Raw genomic sequence first — 24,665 nt, 5'->3', positions numbered from 1 at the left:
TTTGGTTAATTTTTGTATATGTACAAGGTATGAGTCAAGGTTCTTTCTTTAAAATGTAGATGTAAATTTTTCTAGCACCAAGTTTTTAAAAAGACTATCTTTACCCCCAGTGAGTTATCTTGGCATCTTTGTCCAAAATCAATTGACAACATTTGTGCAGTCTATTTATGGACTTCTTATTCCATTCCACTAGCCTATGTGTCTTTCCTCTCACCAATATCACATTGTCTTCATATTTGGTCAATTGATCTTCAACAAACATAACAAAAATACCTAATGGAGAAAGGATCAGTTCAGTTAAGTTGTTCAGTCATTTCAGACTCTTTGCAACCCCACGGACTGCAGCATGCCAGGCTTCCCTGTCCAAGCCAACTCCCAGAGTTTACTCAAACTCATGTCCATTGAGTTGGTGATGTCACCCAACCATCTCATCCTCTGTCGACCCCTTGTCCTCCCACCTTCAATCTTTCCCAGCATCAGGGTCTTTTCAAAGGAGTCAGTTCTTTGCATCAGGTGGCCAAGGTATTGCAGTTTCAGCTTCAGCATCAGTACTTCCAGTGAATATTCAGGACTGATGTCCTTTAGGATGTACTGGTTGGATTTCCGTGCAGTCCAAGGGACTCTCAAGAGTCTTCTCCAACACCACCGTTCAGAAGTATCAATTCTTCAGGATTCAGCTTTCTTTACAGTCCAATTCTCACATCCATACATGACCACTGGAAAAATCATAGCCGTGACTAGACAGACCTTTGTTGACAAAGTAATGTCTCTGCTTTTTAATATGCTGTCTATGTTGGGCACAACTTTTCTTCTAAGGAGTAAACATCTTTTAATTTCATGGCTGCAGTCACCATCTGCAGTGATTTTGGAGCCCCCCAAAATAAAGTCTGACACTATTTCTGCTGTTTCCCCATCTATCTGCCATGAAGAGATGGGGCCAGATGCCATGATCTTAGTTTTCTGAATCCTGAGTTTTAAGCCAACTTTTTCACTCTCCTCTTTCACTTTCATCAAGAGGCTCATTAGTTCTTCTTCGCTTTCTACCATAAGGGTGGTGTCATCGGCATGTCTGAAGGTATTGATAATTCCCCCTGCAATCTTGATTCCAGCTTGTGATTCTTCCAGCCGAGCGTTTCTCATGATGTACTCTGTATATAAGTTAAATAAGTAGGGTGACAATATATAGCCTTGACGTACTCCTTTCCCTATTTGGAAACAGTCTGTTGTTCCATGTCCAGGTCTAACTGTTGCCTCCTGACCTGCATACATATTTCTCAGGAGGCAGGTCAGGTGGTCTGGTATTCCCATCTCTTGAAGAATTTCCCACAGTTTGCTGTGGTCCACACAATCAAAGGGTTTGGCATGATCAATAAAGCAGAAGCAGATATTTTTCTGGAACTCTCTTGCTTTTCTGATGACCCAACAGATGTTGGCAGTTTGATCTCTGGTTCCTCTGCCTTTTCTAAAACCAGCTTGAACATCTGGAAGTTCATGTTTCACGTATTGCTGAAGCCTGGCTTGGAGAATTTTGAGCATTACTTGGCTAGCGTATGAGATGAGTGCAATTGTGCAGTAGTTTGAGCATTCTTTGGCACTGCCTTTCTTTGGGATTGGAATGAAAACAGCTTTTCCAGTCCTGTGGCCACTGCTGAGTTTTCCAAATTTGCTGGCATATTGAGTGTAGCACTTTCTTTCACAGCATCATCATTTAGGATTTGAAACAGCTCAACTGGAATTCCATCACCTCCACTAGCTTTGTTCATAGGGATGCTTCCTAAGGTCCACTTGCCTTCGCATCCCAGGATTTCTGGCTCTAGGTGAGTGATCACACCATCGTGGTTATCTGGGTCATGAAGATCTTTTTTGTATAGTTCTTCTGTGTATTCCTGCCACCTCTTCTTAGTATCTTCTGCTTCTGTTAGGTCCATACCATTTCTGTCCTTTATTGTGCCATCTTTGCATGAAATGTTCCCTTGGTATCTCCAATTTTCTTGAAGAGATCTCTAGACTTTACCATTCTACTGTTTTCCTCTCCCCCCCCCGCCCCCCGCACTGATCACGGAGGAAGGCTTTCTTATCTCTCTTTGGTATTCTTTGGAACTCTGCATTCAAATGGGTGTATCTTTTCTGCTTTAGTTTTTACTTCTCTTCTTTTCACAGCTATTTGTAAGATCTCCTCAGACAGCCATTTTGCTTTTTTGCATTTCTTTTTCTTGGGGATGGTCTTGATCCCTGTCTCCTGTACAATGTCAGGAAACTCCATCCATTGTTCTTCAGGCAATTTGTCTATCGGTTCTAATCCCTTGAACCTATTTGTCACTTCCACTGTATAATCATAAGGGATTTGATTTAGGTCATACCTGAATGGTCTAGTGGTTTTACCTACTTTCTTCAACTTAAGTCTGAATTTGGCAATAAGGAGTTCATGATCTGAGCCACAGTCATCTCCCGGTCTTGTTTTTGCTGACTGTATAGAGCTCCTTCATCTTTGGCTGCAAAGCATATAATCAATCTGATTTTGGTATTGACCATCTGGTGATGTCCATGTATAGAGTCTTCTCGTGTGTTATTGGAAGAGGGTGTTTGCTATGACCAGAGCGTTCTCTTGGAGAAACTCTATTAGCCTTGCCCTGCTTCGTTCTGTACTCCAAGGCCAAATCTGCCTATTACTCCAGGTGTTTCTTGATTTCCTACATGTGTATTCCAGTCCCGTATAATGAAAATAACATCTTTTTTGGGTGTTAGTTCTAGAAAGTCTGTAGGTCTTCATAGAACTGTTGAAGTTCAGCTTCTTCAGCATTATTGGTCAGGATATATAGACTTGGATTACCATGATATTGAATGGTTTGCCTTGGAAACAAACAGAGATCCTTCTGTCACTTTTGAGATTGCATCCAAGTACTGCATTTCAGACTCTTTTGTTGACTATGATGGCTACTCCATTTCTTCTAAGGGACTCCTGCCCACAGTAGTAGATATAACGGTCATCTGACTTAAATTCACCCATGCCAGTCTCTTTTAGTTCGCTGATTCCTAAAATGTCGATATTCATTCTTGTCATCTCCTGTTTGACCACTTTCAATTTGCCTTGACTCATGGACCTAACATTCCAGGTTCCTATGCAGTATTGCTTTTTACAGCATCACACTTTGCTACTATCACCAGTCACATCCACAACTTGGGTGTTGTTTTTGCTTTGGCTCCATCTCTTCATTCTTTCTGAAGTTATTTCTTCGCTGATCTCCAGTAGCATATTCGGCATCTACCAACCTGGGGAGTTCATCTTTCAGTGTCTTACCTTTTCCCATTACATACTGTTCAAGGGGTTCTCAAGGCAAGAATACTGAAGTGGTTTGCCATTCGCTTCTCCAGTGGACCACATTTTATCACAACTCTCAACCATGACCCATCTGTCTTGGGTGGCCCTACATGGCATGGCTCATAGTTTCATTGAGTTAGACAAGGCTGTGGTCCATGTGATCAGATTGGTTAGTTTTCTGTGCTTGTGGTTTTCAGTCTGTGGTGGCTCAGACAGTAAAGCGTCTGGCTGTAAAGAAGGAGACCCAGGTTCAATCCCTGGGTCAGGAAGATCCCCTGGAGAAGGAAATGGCAACCCACTATAGTATTCTTGCCTGGAGAATTCCATGGATTGAGGAGCCTGGTAGGCTACATTCCACGGGGTTGCAAAGAGTCAGACATGACTGACCGACTTCACTTCACTTTGCCCTCTGATGGAGAAGCATTAGAGGCTTATGGAAGCTTCCTGATGGGAGACACTGACTAGGGGGAAACTGGGTCTTGTTCTGATGGGCAGGGCCATGCTCAGTAAATCTTTAATCCAATTTTCTGCTGATGGGTGGAGCTGTGTTCCCTCCCTGTTATTTACCTAGGGAAACCGCTAGACCATTCAGGTATGACCTAACTCAAATCCCTTATGATTATACAGTGGAAGTGAGAAATAGATTTAAGGGCCTAGATCTGATAGACAGAGTGCCTGATGAACTATGCAATGAGGTTCGTGACATTGTACAGGAGACAGGGATCAAGACCATCCCCATGGAAAAGAAATGCAAAAAAGCAAAATGGCTGTCTGGGGAGGCCTTACAAATAGCTGTGAAAAGAAAAGATATGAAAAGCAAAGGAGAAAAGGAAAGATATAAGCATCTGAATGAAGAGTTCCAAAGAATAGCAAGAAGAGATAAGAAAGCCTTCCTCAGTGATCAATGCAAAGAAATAGAGGAAAACAACAGAATGGGAAAGACTAGAGATCTCTTCAAGAAAATCAGAGATACCAAGGGAACATTTCATGCAAAGATGGGCTCGATAAAGGACAGAAATGGGATGGACCTAACAGAAGCAGAAGATATTAAGAAGAGGTGGCAAGAATACATGGAAGAACTATACAAAAAAGATCTTCACGACCCAGATAATCATGATGATGTGATCACTAATCTAGAGCCAGACATCTTGGAATGTGAAGTGAAGTGGGCCTTAGAAGGCATCACTACGAACAAAGCTAGTGGAGGTGATGGAATTCCAGTTGAGCTGTTTCAAATCCTGAAAGATGATGCTTTGAAAGTGCTGCACTCAATATGCCAGCAAATTTGGAAAACTCAGCAGTGGCCACAGGACTGGAAAAGGTCAGTTTTCATTCCAATTCCAAAGAAAAGCAATGCCAAAGAATGCTCAAACTACCGCACAATTGCACTCATCTCACATGCTAGTAAAGTAATGCTCAAAATTCTCCAAGCCAGGCTTCAGCAATACGTGAACCGTGAACTCCCTGATGTTCAAGCTGGTTTTAGAAAAGGCAGAGGAACCAGAGATCAAATTGCCAACATCCAATGGATCATGGAAAAAGCAAGAGAGTTCCAGAAAAACATCTATTTCTGCTTTATTGACTATGCCAAAGCCTTTCACTGTGTGGATCACAATAAACTGGGCAAAATTCTGAAAGAGATGGGAATACCAGACCACCTGACCTGCCTCTTAAGAAATCTGTATGCAGGTCAGGAAGCAACAGTTAGAATTGGACATGGAACAACAGACTGGTTCCAAATAGGAAAAGGAGTACGTCAAGGCTGTATATTGTCACCCTGCTTATTTAACTTATATGGAGAGAACATCATGAGAAACGCTGGGCTGGAAGAAACATAAGCTGGAATCAAGATTGCCAGGAGAAATATCAATAACCTTAGATCTGCAGATGACACCACCCTTATGGCAGAAAGTGAAGAGGAGCTAAAAAGCCTCTTGATGAAAGTGAAAGAGGAGAGTGAAAAAGTTGGCTTAAAGCTCAACATTCAGAAAACGAAGATCATGGCATCCGGTCCCATCACTTCATGGGAAATAGATGGGGAAACAGTGGAAACAGTGTCAGACTTTATTTTTGGGGCTCCAAAATCACTGCAGATGGTGACTGCAGCCATGAAATTAAAAGACGCTTACTCCTTGGAAGAAAAGTTATGACCAACCTAGATAGTATATTCAAAAGCAGAGACATTACTTCACCAACTAAGGTCCATCTAGTCAAGGCTATGGTTTTTCCTGCGGTCATGTATGGATGTGAGAGTTGGACTGTGAAGAAGGCTGAGCGCCGAAGAATTGATGCTTTTGAACTGTGGTGTTGGAGAAGACTCTTGAGAGTCCCTTGGACTGCAAGGGGATCCAACCAGTCCATTCTGAAGGAGATCAACCCTGGGATTTCTTTGGAAGGAATGATGCTAAAGCTGAAGCTCCAGTACTTTGGCCACCTCATGCGAAGAGTTGACTCATTGGAAAAGACTCTGATGCTGGGAGGGATTGGGGGCAGGAAGAGAAGGGGACGACCAAGGATAAGATGGCTGGATGGCATCACTGACTCAATGGACGTGAGTCTGAGTGAACTCCGGGAGATGGTGATGGACAGGGAGGCCTGGCGTGCTGCAATTCATGGGGTCCCAAAGAGTCGGACACGACTGAGCGACTGAATTGAACTGAAACTATGGTGGGGACTTCCTTGTTGGCTCAGACGGTAAAGCGTCTGCTTACAATGCAGGAGACCTCAATTCAATCCCTGGGTTGGGAAGATCACCTGGAGAAGGAAATGGTAATCCACTCCAGTATTCTTGCTTGGAAAATCCCATGGATGGAGAGGCCTGGTAGGCTACAGTCCATTGGGTCATAAAGAGTCGGACATGACTGAGCGACTTCACTCACAAACTATGGTGGGGGCTCTGAAAGAGATGGGAATACCAGACCACCTGACCTGCCTCTTGAGAAACCTATATGCAGGTCAGGAAGCAACAGATAGAACTGGAGGAACAACAGACTGGTTCCAAACAGGAAAAGGAGTATGTCAAGGCTGTATATTGTCACCCTGCTTATTTAACTTATATGTAGAGAATATCATGAGAAACGCTGGGCTGGAAGAAACACAAGCTGGAATCAGGATTGCCGGGAGAAATAGCAATAACCTCAGATATGCAGATGACACCACCCTTAAGGCAGAAAGTGAAGAGGAACTAAAAAGCCTCTTGATGAAAGTGAAAGAGGAGAGTAAAAAAGTTGGCTTAAGCTCAACATTCAGAAAACTAAGATCATGGCATCTGGTCCCATCACTTCATGGGAAATAGATGGGGAAACAGTGGAAACAGTGTCAGATTTTATTTTGGGGGGCTCCAAAATCACTGCAGATGGTGACTGCAGCCATGAAATTAAAAGACACTTACTCCTTGGAAGGAAAGTTATGATCAACCTAGATAGCACATTCAAAAGCAGAGAAATTACTTTGCCAACAAAGGTCCATCTAGTCAAGGCTATGGTTTTTCCATTGGTCGTGTATGGATGTGTGAGTTGGACTGTGAAGAAAGCTGAGCGCCAAAGAATTGATGCTTTTGAACTGTGGTGTTGGAGAAGACTCTTGAGAGTCCATTGGACTGCGAGGAGATCCAATCAGTCCATCCTAAAAGAGACCAGTCCTGGATGTTCATTGGAAGGACTGATGCTGATGCTGAAACTCCAATACTTTGGCCACCTCATGAGAAGATTGACTCATTGGAAAAGACCCTGATGCTGGGAGGGGTTGGGGGCAGGAAGAGAAGGGGATGACAGAGGATAAGATGGCTGGACGGCATCACCGACTCGATGGACATGAGTTTGGGTGAACTCCAGGAGTTGGTGATGGACAGGGAAGCCTGGCGTACTGTGATTCATGGGGTCGCAGAGTTGGACCTGAGTGAGTGACTGAACTAAACTGAAACTATGGTGGAAGTAATGAAGATAATGTGACCTCCTTCAAAAGGTCCCATGCATGTACTGCTACAGTCAGTGCCCCCAACCCTGCAGCAGGCCACCAACAACCCATGCCTCCGCTGGAGACTCCTGGACACTCCCAGGCAAGAGTGGGTCCGTCTCTTGCAGGATCACTGCTCCTTTCTCCTGGGTCCTAGTGTGTACAAGGTTCTGTTTGTGCCCTTCAAGGGTCTATTTCCCAGTCCTGCGTATTTTTGAAAGGATAGTCTCCAACAAAAAGAGGCTGGGAAAAGTGGATATCCATAGGCAAAAGAATGAAACTGGACTATACACAAACATCAAGTTAAAATGTATTAAAAATTTATATATAAGACCTGAAACTGTAAAACTCCAAAAGGAAAACATAGAGGAAAAGCTTCTTGACATTGGTCTTGGCACTGATTTGAATGCCAAAAAGGACAGGCAAGAAAAGCAAAATAGACGAGTGGGGGCTGCATCAAACTAAAAAGTTTCTGCACAGCAAAGTAAACAATCAAGAGTCAAAAGGCAACCTATGAAAAGGTAGAAAGTATCTGAAAACTGATAAGAGATTGATATTCAAAATATATAAGGAACTAGTACAATTCAATAGCAAAAAAGAACGAATAACCTCATCAACATGGACAAAAGATTTGGGAAGACATTTCTCCAAAGATCTGCAAACAGCCAACCGGTATATGACAAGATGCTCATCATCAGGCAAGTGCAAATCAAAACCACAATGAGATATCACCTTACACCTCTCAGGATGGCCATTATCAAGAAAACAAAATAACACGTGTTGGATGTAGAGAAACTGGAACCCTAGTGCACTGATGGTGAGAATGTTGGATGGCACAGCCACTATGCAAAATGGTATAGAGGTTCCTCAAAAACCAAAAATAGAACTACCATACGATCCAGCAATACCAATCTCTTGGTATTTATCCAAGAGAAATGAAATCAAGATCTCTAAGAGCTATATGTACTCCCCTGTTCAATGAAGCACTGGTCACAAGTAGTAAAATGTGGAAACAACTATTAGTCAACAGATGAATGGATAAAGAAAATATGGCATACATAGACAGTGAAATATTATTCAGCCATAAAGAGAAGGATATCCTTTTGTATGCCACAAAATGGATGAAACGGGAGGGCATTATACGAAGTGAAAAAGCCAGCCAGAACAAATACTGCATTTTCCACTTATATGAGTTATCTAACGTTAACTAAGCTGATGGAGTATGGCGGCAGCGAGAATCTGAAGGAAAAGAGGAAATGGGGGGTTGTTATTAAATGGGTATACATTCCCAGTCGTGCAAGATCAAAAAGTTCCAGAGATCTGCTACATATCAGTGTGCTTGTAGTTAACACTGTACACTAATCTATTATGAGAATAGGTCTCATCTTATGTGTTGTATGTTCTTACTATAATTAAAAAATAAACAGGATGGGGGGAAAGGGATAGTTAGGGAGTTTGGGATAGACATGTACACGCTGCTATATTTAAAATGGATAACCAACAAGGACCTACTGTACAGCACAGAGTTTTGCACAATGTTATGTGGCAGAATGGATGGGAGGGGAGTTTAGGCCCCTTTGCTATTGACCTGAAACTACACAACCTTGTTAACTGGCTATACTCCAATACAAAATGTGGGCTTTCCAGGTGGTGCAGTGGTAAAGAATCCACCTGCCAATGCAGGAGACACTAGTGGGTTTGATCCGTGGGTCAGGAAGATCCCCTAACGAAAATTCTTGCCTGAAAAATTCCATGGACAGGGGAGCCTGGCAGGTTAAAGTCCATCGGGTTGCAAAGAGTTGGACATGACTGAGCGGCTAACACACAGTACAAAATAAAGTTACATGTATATGTAGTATGGCTGAGTCCCTTTGCTGTTCACCAGAAACTCCCACAACACTGTTAATCCACTATATCCCAATACAAGATGCTTTTGGTATTAAAAATAGATTAATAAATAATTTTTTTAAGTTGAAGGACAAAAAAGAAAAAGACAGCAGCCCAAAAGGTTTGATTTTGCTGGTGGCAGCTTTTGCCTCAGCTCACCAAAGGGTAGAGACCCTGCACTTCTCTGCAGTACTTGTGCAGTGACTTTCAGGCAGTTTCTCTTGGGTTAGGGTGATGGATACAGAAGCCAACTTATGGAGTCCACTAAAAATATTAAGAAATCCACAAGAGCCTACTGGACTCTTCACTCTGGGCCATTCCTGATGCTTCGCACACCCCAGATCTCCAGCTTTCCAGTATACAAGAACCTCAAGGTTGCTCTGAGTGACCACAGTGGACGTTCATCTTTAAAGAGAACCTGGAAAACCTCATCATGAGCCACCACAGGGTTTGGAAAATACTGGAAAGAGCCTGTTTAATAAAAGCAATAGCGACTGAGATAACGGCGGGACTACAGACAAGATGGAGGAGCAGAAGGACTTGAGCTTACCTCCTCTCATGAAAACATGAAAATCACAACTAACTGCTGAACAACTATCAACAAAAAGGAGACTGCAACCTACCAATAACGGATATTCTACATCCAAAGACAGAGAAGAAGCCACAACAAGACAATAGGAGGGGCACCTCCACAATACAAGCCAATCCCTACCTACCTATGTGTGCGTGCTGCTGAGCCCCTTCAGTGGTGTCCAACTCTGTGCAACCCTACGGTCTCTGCAGCCTGTCAGGCTCCTCTTTCCATGGGATTCTCCAGGCAAGAACACTGGAGTGGGTTGCCATGCCGTCCTCCAGGGGATCTTTCTGACCCAGTTATCGAAGCTGCATCTCTCATGTCTACCTACACCGGCAGGCAGGTTCTTTACCATTAGCGCCACCTGGGAAGCTCACCTACTGTGTGGGCAATCCACAAACTGGATAATAATTATATCGCAGAGGGTCTCCTGCAGGAGTGAAAGTTCTGAGCCCCACATCAGGCTCCCCAGTCTGGGGGTCTGGTATCAGGAGGCAGAACCCCATTTGGCTTTGAAGGCCAGCAGGGCTTGAGTGTAGGAGCTCCACAGAATTAGGGGAAATACAGACTCCACTCTTGAAAGGTGAACACACGGTTTCACACACAGTGGGAACCAGGGAAAAGCAGTGATTCCCCAGGGCTTCCCTGGTGGCTCAGTGGTAACGAATCTGCCTGCGATGCAGGAGACAGAGGAGACATGGGTTCAATCCCTGGGTAGGGAAGATCCCCTGGAAGAGGAATGACAACCCACTCCAGTTTTCTTACCCAGAAAATTCCATGGACAGAGGAGCCTGGCGGGTTACAGCCTGTGGGGTTGCAAAGAGTCGGACACGACTGTGCAACTGAGCATGCATGCCCCAGGAGTCCAGGCCAGATGTACCTGCAGGACTTGGAGAGTATCCTGGCAAGGCAGGGGTCAGCTATGGCCCACTGCAGGGGTGAGAACACTAGTGGTAGAGGCCCCTAGGGAATGCTTCTGGAGGGAGCTTTCCTGGAAGTCCTGTCTTGGCACCAAGACCTGGCCCCACTCAACAGCCTGCAGGCTCCAGTGCTGGGACACCTCAGGCCAAACAACCAACAGGGTGGAAACACAGCCCCATTCATCAACAGACAGGCTGCCTCAAGTCATCCTGAGCCCATAGCCACCTCGAGACATGCCCCTTGACACAGCCCTGCCCACCAGAGTGACAAAATCCAGCTCCACTCACCAGTGGGCAGGCACCAGTGCCTCCCACCATGAAGTCTGCACAAGCCCCTGAACCAAACTCACCTGGGGTTAAGTATTAGAGAAATTCAAATCAAAACTACAATGAGAAAAAATAAAAACACAATGAGGTATCATCTCATGCTATGCAGAATGGCCATAATCAAAAAATCAACAAACAATAAATGCTGGAGAGAGTGTGGAGAAAAGGGAACCCACCTGCACTGTAGGTCGGAATGTAAATTGATACAGCCACCATGGAGAACAATATGGAGGTTCCTTAAAAAATTAAAAAATATAGAACTACTAATGACCCATCCATCACCCAGAAGTCAAAGTGAAAGTCACTCAGTTGAGTCCAACTTTTTGTGACCCCATGGACTGTATAGCCCATGGAATTCTCCAGGCCAGAACACTGGAGTGGGTTGGGTAGCCATTCTCTTCTCCAGGGGATCTTCCCAACCCAGGGATCAAACCTAGGTCTCCCGCATTGCAGACAAATTCTTTACCAACTGAGCCACAAGGGAAGCCCAAGAATATTGGAGTGGGTAGCCTATTCCTTCTCCAGCAGATCCTCCTGACCCAGGAATCGAACCAGGGTCTCATGCATTGCAGGCATATTCTTCACCAACTGAGCTATATAGCCTGAGAAAACTCTAATTCAAAAAGACACATGTGCCCCAATGTTCACCGCAACACTAGTGACAACAGCTAGGACCTGGAAGCAACCTAAGTGTCCATCAACAGATGAATATGTGGTACATATATACAATGAAATATTACTCAGCCACAAAAAGGAACAAAGTTGGGCGATTTGTAGAGATGTGGATAGATCTAGAGGCTGTCATACAAAGTGAAGTCAGTAGGAGAAAAACAAAACTAATTAATCGCATATTAACACATGTATGTGGAATCCAGAAAAACGGTACAGATGGACCTAGCTCCAGGGCAGGAATAGAGACACAGAGACGGAGAACGGATGTGTGCACACGGCATGGGGCGAGGAGGGTGGGATGAACTGGGAGGTTAGGACTGACATACATACACTCCCAAGTGTAAAACAAATAGCTAGTGGGAACCTGCAGTATAGCCCAGGGAGTTAGCTCAGTGCTCTATGGTGGCCTAGCCAGGCGGGATGAGACAGGTACAGAATGGAGGCAGAGCGGGGAAGGCAGTCCAAGAGGGCAGGGATATATACACACACATAGCTCATTCACCTTGTTGTACAGGAGAAACTAACACTGCATTGTAAAGCAATTACACGCCAATAAAAAATAAAATAGCTAGAAGGATATATTGTACATCATGGGGAATACAGTCAATATTTTATAACAACTTTAAATGGAGTATAATCTTAAAAAATATTGAATCACTATGCTGTGTAACTGAAAGTAATATAATATTGTAAATCAACAAACTTTCATGTTAAAGATTCAAGGTCTGCTGTTGGCGGAAATGTAAATTGATACAGCCACTATGGAAGACTCTATGAAGATTTCCTAAAAAACTAGGAATAAAACCACCATATGACCCAGCAATCCCACTCCTAGGCATATACCCTGAAACCAAAATTGAAAAAGACATGTATGCCATTGTTCATCGCAGCACTATTTACAATAGCTAGAACATGGAAGTAACCTAGATGTTCAATGACAGATGAATGAATGAAGAAGTTATGTTATACAACATACACAATGGAATATTATTCAACCATAAAAAGGAATGCATTTGAGTCAGTTCTAATGAGGTGGATGAACCTAGAGCCTATTATACAGAGTGAAGTCAGTCAGAAAGAGAAAGATAAATACCGTATTCTAACACATATATACAGAATCTAGAAGAATATACTGAAGAACTTATTTCCAGGGCAGTAGTGGAGAAACAGGCATAGAGAATAGACTTATGGACATGGGGAGAGGGGAGGAGAAGGTGAGATGTATGGAAAGAGTAACAAGGAAACTTACATTACCATATGTAAAATAGATACCCAATGGGAATTTGCTGTATGGCTCAGGAAACTCAAACAGGGGCTCTGTATCAACCTAGAAGGGTGGGATGGGGGAGGGAGATGGGAGGGAGTTTCACAAGGAAGAGGATATATGTATACCTATGGCTGATTCATGTTGAGGTTTGACAGAAAACAATAAAATTCTGTAAAGCAATTATCCTTCAATTAAATAAAATTTAAAAAATGCAATAAAAAAACTCTCCCTCAAGATTCAAGGTCTGCAACATGCTACTTGAGTTTTTACCAATTATGTTCTAGAATAATAAACTGTTTTTTAAAGAAAAACATTCTACTCATATTTCTTCAATTATTTCCCCCTCTCCATCCTGTTTATCTGCAATGTCAGTACCCTTTGCAGGTACTGAAAACCACCATGTCTTACCTGGACTTCAGCAATGGTCTCTTAATGATCGTTCCTCCTACTTACACTCGAAGTGCCCAGCATTCTTCTTCCCTACTTTCCAAAATCGTGACGCACAGATTCAAAGTCCTTTGATTCCTCTTCCTTATCTATCCTCATCTTTCACATTTTCTCCCTTTACCAAAGCCACTGCCTCCAACGTACCCATACTTCTGTAATGATGAACACCGTATCCTGCAGGTACTAGAACAATGAATGCGCTCTTTGCCTCCTCTTCTCACCTGCTGCTCCTTTACTGAGAATGTCCATCTCCTCCTGCCTTCACTTGACTTTTACTTATCCTTCAGACCTCAACTAAGGCATTCTTTTCCTGAGAATCTTTCCATGACACTCTAAGCTGGGCTGTGTGCTGTTGATCCCTTACCACATTGCAGTTATTTTGCTCTCTGCTACTCCATCTAAATTGTAATTCCCATGAGAGCTGGGGCTGCTTTACATCTTTTTCACTGCTCTATTCCTGTTACTGTTAAATTCAGAAATCCTTATTTTAATAATAGAAACAGACCTATATCAAAATGATATTAAGCAAGACCTATATCAAAATATTAAGCAAGACCTATATCAAAATGATATAGAAGAAATGGTGAGAGGAGATAAAGTGAAAGCATTTTGTAAATCAAACAATAGTACATACACATATAAATATCATATACATATATGTATCATTAATCAACCTATGTTGCTCAAAGTCTAAGGGCTTATTTTTATCCATCAGCGCTTTCTACTACTACTAATTCCCTATATTTTTAACTTTTATTTTAATAAATCAGAATAGAGGAGTCAATCACACAGGAAGAAGTGTAATTCAGCTATCCTGACTGCACTGACAATGGGCTCAATCAAAAATACTCATTGCCCACCATGTCTTTTTATATTGCGTATTATAGGACGTGGACTCAGAAGACCCTGGGTAATTTCCTTTTGCCTTCTCTGATTTTTTTCTTTTTTTGAGATTTTTTCTTATCTTCAATGGCTTAAGCCAGACGAATATCAAAATATTAAGCAAGACCTATATCAAAATGATATTAAGCAAGACCTATATCAAAATGATATAGAAGAAATGGTGAGAGGAGATAAAGTGAAAGCATTTTGTAAATCAAACAATAGTACATATACATATAAATATCATATACGTATATGTATCATTAATTAACCTATGTTGCTCAAAGTCTAAGGGCTTATTTTATCCATCAGTGCTTTCTACTACTACTAATTCCCTATATTTTTAACTTTTATTTTAATAAAGCACAGGGCAGACACAAATTTACCTTTCCTTTTCTGAAGTCTACAACCCTTATCATCCAATATCAATTTTATGAGCAGATTCTGAAGTATTTGCTATGCATTCAATTAAAATTCTTGACCTCTTTATTAAAGTAAGAAAAAAATGGCTTTGGCTAAGGGCCACACTAACATTGCAAGAGCTGATCATTTCATTTGAAACAAAGAAAAAAACAACAAAAATGTTAAAGGAGACTACTGTTCCTCAATGCAACATTATAAATAGTCAGGATTTCTACTACAATTAAAAGGCTTCACTTTTCAGAAAGACTTTTTTCTCTTAAGAAAAATAGAGAAACAAGTCATAAATCTCCTAAGATGAAAGAACATAAACACTGTATTACTCCCCAGTATCCAAAATGGTGAAATAAAATGGATATAAATGATAAACATAAATTTTAAATGGAAATGGTACATTTTCAATGACTATTTCTTATGATTGTTGCACTTCATACTGTACTCTGAGTTAAATAATATATGTTGAACTGGAAAAATGAGGCCAAGGACAACTAGCTTGTTGAAGCCAAATTCAAGAAACTGACCCATCAGCAAGTAATTTCTACAACAACTGCTTAAAATATTGAAACAAAAAAATGAAAATAAATGAAAAAGTCAAACTCTGGACTCTATCACATGCTTTCAATAGTATATTTTTAAATTATTAAATCATAGATAATATCAACCAAATGGTCACTTTTTCCAACAAGGAGCCACTGTGTAAGCAGGCCATTGGCTTTCGCAAACATTTGTCAGTCATTTAAGGGGGTTAGGATCCATCAGTTATTTGTATATATCTTAGGAAATGGCAATCCACTCCAGTACTACTGCCTGGAAAATCCCATGGACAGAGGAGCCTGGTAGGCTACAGTCCATGGGGTCACAAAAAGTCGGACACGACTGAGCGACTTCACTTTCATTTTCCTTTCCTAGCAAGGCATCAGAGATCATGTGTAGCCACTGGTAGGCTTACAAAAAACTAGTCACATTCTCACAAGGCAGGTTTTATGATAAACACACCACAAACAGAAACTGCCACAGGCACTCAGGGGCAAAATCCAGCTGGGTTTCTTTATCCCTAATCCCAGTTTGAGCTGCAGGTTTTTTCCAGAAAGAACAGTAGTTTGATTTACTCAACACTCAGCAGAAGTCAGGGTGTGGTCATCCTCCTCTAAATAATATTACAAACAGATTTTCCCTGAACTCTTGCAGCAACAGGATCTTAAAGTAGTTACTGGTAGGAAAAGGTGAGATTAAGGTCAAAATGTCCAAAAAAAATTTCAGAAAAGCTTTTAAGGACCACCCTAGAGACGATGGAGGCAGGGGCATTACTGAGACCAAGAAGATCAGCACAGAACATGAATATTTTTCAAGCTTTCAACATGAAGCCCTAGTAACTGTTGAACATCTGGTTTTACCAGCTCTCCTGCTGAGTACTGACAATTTTACCCCGAATTAATCCAGTACACTCATAAGGGCTTCAAATACAGATCAACCACACTTGCATCATCACCATCATCATTGCAACAAGACTAAGGGTAAGCATCAGTGCAGAACCAGTGGTTTCCAAAACACTACCAGCTAGAGAGATCGGGAAAATCACATCCAGGAAGACTTTCAAGGCAGGGATAACCAGAAGCGTGCGTAATAAACTGGTAAGTGCATCCCCTCTCCCTGGCTAGCGGATAGAGAGTTAATCCACCTCTATTTGCAGGTTTGCAACCTGGCTCGCCTGTTTGTCTGCACCACCACCACCCCCTCCCCCGCTCCATCCCCGCCCCATCCTGGCTACTCAGAAATGAACTTTACACAGACGCCTTTTGCACTGCCCACACCTGGGACTCGTGTTATGAACGTGGCTCCACACTTCCTTCTTGTTACCTTCGAAGCATATTCTGTGCGCTTACGAGGAAACTGAGGTCCAAGCTCACACAGAGCCCCCGGCATTAACCCACCATGTAACTTTCATCTTGCTCAGCGCGGGCACTTGCTCCCTGAGGGCAAGGGCGTGATTTGGGCGCTCAGAATACTCACTAGGCAGGTAGTGATTGGGACGTGAACTCTTTTCTTCGTGGCTACTCGCAGGCCACAAGCCTCTCAAAGAGTGGGGAAACAGGCCAGGTTAAGCGACGCCTACGGTCACAGAGCTGGTAGTTGGCAGACAGGAGCCTCGAAGGCCAATCTGAAAATCTCAGCGTGGGTCTATAACACGGCTCTGAGCTTCTGCTTGGTTTACTCGGCCCTGAAACCCCGCAGACTTTCAGGGTGGAGGGAATCTGGGCGGGGGCTCTCCCTCCCGGATGGTTTTTCCCGTCAGCAGCCTTGGTCTACAGAGGAAAGCGGCAGCCCCACCCGCCGCCAGCTGCAGGGCATCACGCCAGGCACATGTTGCCTGTTCCCAGGCACTCCCTCCTCCGCGGTCACCCCTTTGCCACCTCCGCCCTCACCCCACCTGGGCTGTGCGCCTGCACTACCCACCCCTGGGCCCCTGGGCCGGCTGCTCACGTGGACCTCCACCTGGGCAGGCTGCAGCCAATGGCAAGGCGGGGCCTCGCCACGCCCCCTCTGTGCCACGCCTCCTGAGGGAGCAGTGGATCCAGGGTTTGCATCTCCCCGCCGCTGCCCATCCTTACTGCTTTGCTACATGCTATGTGGGGGTGGCAGGGGTGGGTGGAGGTAAGGAGGGTCCAGGCAGGCCTGGATGGAGGAGGGAGCGTTTCCTCGGAAAAGGAAGGAAGTGAGTGTCACGGTCTGCACACTTGGGGACTGTTAGAATGAAGTCAGAAAGAAATGCTCCAAATTTGCCCATTTAATGTCTACATGCCAATCTCTGGAACCTTCACTAACTCCTTCATATCACCACAAACCACAGCAGTTCCTTCAGAGCAGCACAGGCACACTGGAGGCCAGCTGTCTTCCAGTGGGAGTGGCAGGCTCTCTGAGATGCTCTCGTGTGTCCGAGGGCACCCACCTGGCTACCCTCCTGCCTTAGAGGCTAGTCCAGGGCACGCTTACAACTCGAGTGACACTTTAACGTCATCTATTAATGTAATATCACAGGTATTGTTGTGCAGTTTTCTTGTGTATGGTTTTATGAAGGGAAGTATAAGGCTGTATGAAGACCACAGTGTTATACTCAAAACCTGAAATATGTGCCTTATATCAGTTTTGTATATTTTTACATCAGACACGACTGGGCAACAGAACGACAACAACGCCATAGGTCCCTCAGTTAAGCACATGTCCGCTGAGAACTAGCTTTTTGTGTTTGTTAATGTGGACTTCAGTAAGATGGAGCATTTCTGATACAGGACTTAGGGAAACGTATGTCCCCCATATTTAGCAGCAGACAGTTGTGCTTGATTAGGCAATCTGGTAGCCATGAGATTACTCCTTGGAAGGAAAGTTATGATCAACCTAGATAGCATATTAAAAAGCAGAGATACTACTTTGTCAACAAAGGCCTGTCTAGTCAAGGCTATGGTTTTTCCAGTGGTCATGTATGGATGTGAGAGTTGGACTGTGAAGAAAGCTGAGCGCCGAAGAATTGACGCTTTTGAACTGTGGTATTGGAGAAGACTCTTGAGAGTCTCTTGGACTGCAAGGAGATCCAACCAGTCCATCTTAAAGATCAGTCCTGGGTGTCCACTGGAAGGACTGATGCTGAAGCTGAAACTCCAATACTTTGGCCACCTCGTGCGAAGAGGTGACTCATTGGAAAAGACCCTGATGCTGGGAGGGATTGGGGGCAGGAGGAGAAGGGGACGACAGAGGATGAGATGACTGGATAGCATCACCGACTCGATGCACATGAGTTTGGGTGAACTCTGGGAGTTGGTGATGGACAGGAAGGCCTGGCGTGCTGCGATTCATGGGGTCGCAAAGAGTTGGACACAACTGAGCGACTGAGCTGAACTGAGACAGTTGATACCTGAGTGCCAATACTATGGGGAAATGGCTGTATCCCCAAATTTCATTTTCTTGTTAATCTAGAATGGCAAAAGGATTAAGGAACAATGAGAATTGAACACATAACAAAAAGCGTTACTGCTTTCAGGTCTTAACTTTCGGGTTCTTCTTTGCCACAATCTCCCCCTCAAATCTTTTAGAATTCAATGACTGTTCATGGATTGATTTTTAAGCACATCTTTCTTCATAACAGTTGAAAGGATGTCTTTCCTACATTTGGATTTACAATGGCTGAAACTAAAGTTTTGACAGAATGGAAGCACTGGAATAGATTGTGGGGGGAGACAGGGTGGCTTATTAAGGAAACAAGGATAAGAAGATCCTGGTTAGTGGAAATAACAGGAAGAGCTTAGAGAAAAAATGAAGACAAAAAAAAAATGCACTGGGTGGTAGATCTCACAGATGATTCTGATAGTAATGATAAGCTGCATTCTTGAGCATGAGGATCTTACACTGCTTGAGGTGACCAAGAAAACATTACTATTTTGTCATTTGAGGAGTCTGAGAGTTCTGGCAATAAAGTAGAAGAGATGTAGGGAGGGGGCGAGAGTTGAGCCACAGAGATCATCGGATCCAGTAGACCTAAGTGCGCATTGTTTTAGTGTCTGCATCCTACCCCCAACTTGAAAAATCACAGACTATGGGAAAGGGGTAACTGCGTAAGGTATGCAGGGCTGTGCCTGTACCTGGATGCTGTTCTGGAAATTCCTGCAGCAGGAAGGAAGGACTTCCACAGCCAGGAAGGACACAGCTGCTGTGTCTAATTAGGTCTGCAAATTGCAAGGCACTCAGTAACTTCCTGAATGATGAGATCCTCAAGGTAAAGACCCTGTGTACCCACTTTACATCTTATCCATCCTGAACCTCCCAAATAAGGATCAAAGATCTAGTTTGGGGGGGTCCTTGTGGCAACCTGTAGTTCTCCTAAAATCTCAAGTTTTTGAGATTACTTGCTGAAGGAATTGTATATTTCTGGAGTATAAAGCCCATGGTTGAAGGTTTTCAAAAACACACAAAAAAACTTGTTTTTAGTTCACTCTGGGGTGGGGTGGAGAGTCTCCTCTTGCAATAGGTACAGACTGTTCAACACAGAGAGGTATTCTGAGAGAGGTATTCCATGGGATACATTATTTTGTCAAATCCTAGTTCCAAGATCCCTATTCCAGTTCCCTTCAGAGCCCTAATGCTTCCTACTTCCTGTGAAACATAAAAAATTCACTGTAAAACTGAAAAGCGTTTTCATTTTCCACCCTGTGAGGCTGAAAAGGAGGAAGAGGTGGAAGGGGAAGGTAGGTTGTAACAGGAGCCAAGTACTGAAGGTAGAAGAATAAGTCTTCAAAGCTGAGATTCTAGGATGATTAATAGGGGGATGTCACAGTCTAGTTAGCCTGTGCAGAGCTCAAGGTTAAGCACAGGCTAGCTGAGCACCAAAGAATTGATGCTTTTGAACTGTGGTGTTGGAGAAGACTCTTGAGAGTCCCTTGGACTGCAAGGAGATCCAACCAGTTCATCCTAAAGGACATCAGTCCTGGGTGTTCATTGGAAGGACTGATACTGAAGCTGAAACTCCAGTACTTTGGCCACCTCATGCAAAGAGTTGACTCATTGGAAAAGACCCTGATGCTGGGAGGGATTGGGGGCAAGAGGAGAAGGGGACGACAGAGGATGAGATGGCTGGACGGCATCACCGACTCGATGGACATGAGTTTGGGTGAACTCTGGGAGTTGGTGATGGACAGGAAGGCCTGGCGTGCTGCGATTAACGGGGTCGTAAAGAGTCAGACACAACTGAGCGACTGAACTGAACTGAAAAACAGCCCAGAAGAGAACAATCGGATAATCCACTAATTGTGTTTCTGTTTATACACCTGTCCACCCTCACTTTCTAGGCTACTGTTCTATCCTGATTAGCGGCCAATTTCTGGAACTAGACAGGATCTTGGAGCTCATTCTCCTTATCTGGTATGTGAGCCAACAAGTTAAGCATTAACAGGTGACTTGGCCAAAACCACACACAGCTAGCTAGTTGGCAGAGCTAGGATCAGAACCACTCTCTCCCTCTTTGGAGCCCATTACTCTTCCTGTTTGTCTCCAAAACGGCCCGCATTATTTCCCCACCCTGTATGTGCACAACACACCATTTGTCCATAGGTAGAGTCTTTTTCCCCTTGACTTGGTTGCTGACTTCATTTAACCTGTAAGACACAGTGGACATGTCATGCTTGGACTTCCAAGCTCAAGCTCTAAGAGGTCTGGCAGCTTCTGCTTCCCGCTCTGGGAAGGTAGCCTCCATGCATTCAAGAAGCTGGGGTTCCATGACTGAGTGACGAGACACAGCACACAGTGGCAAGGCCATGTGGAAGAGCATCAGACATGTGAGGGAGGCCTTCTTGGACATTCCAACCCAATCCAACCACAAGCTGAAGGCAACTGAGTGACCCCCACAAAATCCCATGGAGCAGAAGACCTACCAGGCTGAACTCTATCCCTTACCTTACCCAGAAGATCATGAGAAGCAGACAACTAAAAGACCCCTCCATCCCTTGCCTTACTCTAGTCACTTAAGTATCATATTTAAGAAATCAGGACATTAGACTTATGGTTAGGCTTAAGAATTTCAGGGAAACTGGTCAACCAAACACTCCAGTACTCTTGCCTGGAAAATCCCATGGTTGAAGGAGCCTGGTAGGCTGCAGTCCATGGGGTCGCCAAGAGTTGGACACGACTGAGCGACTTCACTTTCACTTTTCACTTTCATCCATTGGAGAAGGAAATGGCAACCTACTCCGGTGTTCTTGCCTGGAGAATCCCAGGGACGGGGGAGCCTGGTGGGCTGCCGTCTATGGGGTCGCACAGAGTGGGACACGACTGAAGTGACTTAGCAGCAGCAAACACTTGTATGTTTGTCAATAGCTCTTTACCAAAACAAAGTGGTTTTCTGCTTCGAACCAGATACTTACACTGTAAATTACAATTTATTAATTTGCTGGTCAACCAACCCTGCTATACGTATATTAACTTTTACTTAGCATTTAACTCTAAGAAAATTTTCTCCAAGTCCTAATGTTCTGGTTCTCTAATGATGCATCGCAGACCACCAGAAAACCTGGTACCATAAGATAACACTACTTTGGGGAATTGCCCTGGTGGTCCAGTGGTTCAGACTCTGCGCTCCCAATGCAGGGGCCCTGGATTCAATCCCTGGTGAGGGAACTAGATCCTAGTAGATGCCACAACTAAGAGTTCACATGCCACAACTTAAGATCCGGCAACTAAGACCCAGCACGGCCAAACAGATAAAATTAAAATTTTTTTTTAAAGTAACACTGCTTTGCTCAGTACTTTGCAATTTGGGCAGGGCTCAGTAGCTCCAGTTGCCTCTGCTTCACTCAGCATCAGCTAGGGATGATTTGAAAGCTAGTTCTCTGTGTCTGGAGGTTGGTGTGGGAAGAAGGCTTGACCAGCTGCACTATTGCTATGGAACTTTACATGTGGTCTCTCCAGCAAGGTGGCTTCAGGCTCACTGGTACTCTCCAGCCACCTTGCTGGAGAGACCACATGTAAAGTTCCATAGCGATAGTGCAGCTGGTCAAGCCTTCTTCCCACACCAACCTCCAGACACAGAGAACTAGCTTTCCTTCCAAGTAAGGAATCCCAACAGGAGCTTTGTCATTTTGTAAGACTTGGCTTTCAAAGTCAGGTGACACCCCTTCTGCCCTGCCACTGACCCATCCATATTCCAGGAAATGGGACAGAGAGGCCCCACCTGTTGACGGAGGAACGCCATCGTCACACTGTTGCACAGGCATGTGTTTGGAAAACACAACTCCTCCTCACTCAGCTTCTAACTCTGCATTTGAATTTCACCCTAAGGATAAAAGCTTGATAGAAAACCAACTCCAGGAGCTTTAACTTTAAAAAGTTATTTCTATTTCCAACACCAATGAAAGTTAATTCACTTTTCTTCCAAATGTCTTGGTTTGGAGGCTCTAGTTTATTCTCCTTCTTTCCCAGGTTTTTTGGAGTAAAACTGGGGAGAGGGCAGTATGAGTAATCTACTATTATGGCTGTTTTGTAAACCTCTCACCTCTTAAAAAAATCAGTATACTGCTTACAGTTGAAACAAGTAGGATATTCATGGCAAGGTTGAGACATTATGAATTTAATCTGGTTCTGGCAACCACATCTTTTAAAGAAAATTCGTGTTCTATGCTCTGTAGCAAGTTGCGGATGAAGACTAATAACTTAAATTTCTCCATCCACATCACATGCACACAGGCACACAAACCACAGTCATTCGGTATCTTTTATTCCTAATGGATTTCTAGCTTCTCAGCTCAGCTTACCAGGTATCTTAAAAAAAAAAAAAAACAAACCTGGGAATACCACACCAAAGGAATATGGTACCTTTTTAACTGTTGCCTAGCAACACTCAAATGCTCAGGACAGAAAGCAGTGTGTGCAGTTTCTCACTGTAATTCTGGTAGGAATCATACTGTGCCTAAGATTTAATTAGCCAAATTGAGGTTTTTGTGTGAACTAACATTTGCTAAACTAACATTTCTATTATTGCAAAAACATGCCCGAGGACATATACCAATCAAAGAAGAGCTGTTATATTTCTATGGCATTTTATAGTTCTTTGGAAATTGTTAGAAGTAAAAATCAATATTCAGTAGAAATTATCTATATATTCTTTGCAGATTATTCTGCCTATATTAAATACTTTTCTATCTGTGGTCTGACCTCTAAACCTAGTTTTCCCAGCTTCTTATTCTAAACTATGTTTTCATTATAATTCAAAGATATGATTTTATGAAGTTTCTCATGTTAGCTTTTCAGTCTATCTCTGCTGATTCCACCTCAAGGTTTACTGAATATCTGCATTACCAAAATTTTGGTACATATCAAATGTTTGCCCTTTAAATTGTCTTTTTGAAAAGGTAATTTCGGAGATTTTGCTGGTCCACTGACTAGTAACATGTCACTCCTATAAATTAAAGTTACCACTAACAGGGAACAAAATATCTTTAACAATGTAAATTATTACCCTTGAATTACTTCTTGGGAATTCTTCACTGACATAGTTTATCTCTCTTAAAGCTGAGCAGACCAAGAGTATTTTTGCAAGAAGCACAATAGAATGAGGGGTGAGACTGTTCCTAGCCAAAATATCTTAACATTTCAGTTCATTTTAAAAGAAATGAATTTGTTTTTAAAACTATATTTTAGGAAAAAGAAAATTGGGTTACTTACCCAAGAATGGTAAAAGAGTGCTGTGAGGAAGTAACTTTAATCTTGTAAAAGAAAGGAAACTGCTAAGAAGAAATCACAGAATGCATCTTTGTCACAAGCTCAGGAGATTCATTACTTTTCAAGTAGCTTAAAAAGAGGAGCCCTGTCTCACATAAAGTCGCTGGATGAGCACAGCTGCCCAAATAAGGCAAGGGCCAGTCAGCATCCCATGGCTGGTTCCAAGCCTCTATGTGCCCCTTTTGCAAAGCCACAGTAACCAAGGCAGCTGAGTTTTGAAACTAGCTGCACACTCACAGAAATTCTCAGGCAAGTAAGTTTCATTTAGAAATGAGAAGGTTACTGAAACTAATATAACTCATTCCTCTCATCTCCCCTCAATCCTCAACCCTGCTGCCCCCAAAAGAGTGAAGAATGATTTGAATCTGCCTTCTTAACACTTGGCTTAAATCGAACTTGGGTCATTAGCTCTGTGACTCTACAGACATCGGACAGGGTCAGATCTCTAGGGGTTCTCTTAACTCCACAAGAGTGGTTCAACGGGTATTTCAGGTTCCCTGTGTGTTGGCTCCACCCTAGAGAAAGGTCCCAGTGACCTCACTTGATGGCCCATTTCCAGTCCTGGCATTAAGACTGCAATTGAAACTTGGTTTAAAAACTAAAGAATTGCTTGTCATTTTAGCTAATCTCTCTGAGCACCATTTTCCTCTTCAGTAAAATGAAGATAATCCTCCATGCCCTACTTTTTTAACTCATTTGGGGGGGGGGGGTTAGCTTCTATTTTATTTATTTAACTAA

At 43.2% G+C, this 24,665-nt stretch overlaps 1 long non-coding RNA gene across 1 annotated transcript in view; it reads right to left on the bottom strand.

Annotated features, from left to right (window-relative positions):
- Positions 1-24,336, bottom strand: part of LOC138086973 (uncharacterized) — a 55,866-nt gene extending 31,530 nt beyond the window's left edge. Inside the window, exon 1 of the long non-coding RNA XR_011145467.1 lies at positions 23,871-24,336. This is a non-coding gene — a long non-coding RNA (uncharacterized lncRNA). The remainder of the gene's footprint in view (positions 1-23,870) is intronic.
- Positions 24,337-24,665: the final 329 nt, after the last annotated feature.

Source organism: Capricornis sumatraensis, chromosome 10 (genome assembly GCF_032405125.1).
Source record: "Capricornis sumatraensis isolate serow.1 chromosome 10, serow.2, whole genome shotgun sequence".
NCBI classification, from domain to species: Eukaryota; Metazoa; Chordata; class Mammalia; order Artiodactyla; family Bovidae; genus Capricornis; species Capricornis sumatraensis.
This window is presented reverse-complemented; position numbering and strand designations above follow the sequence as displayed.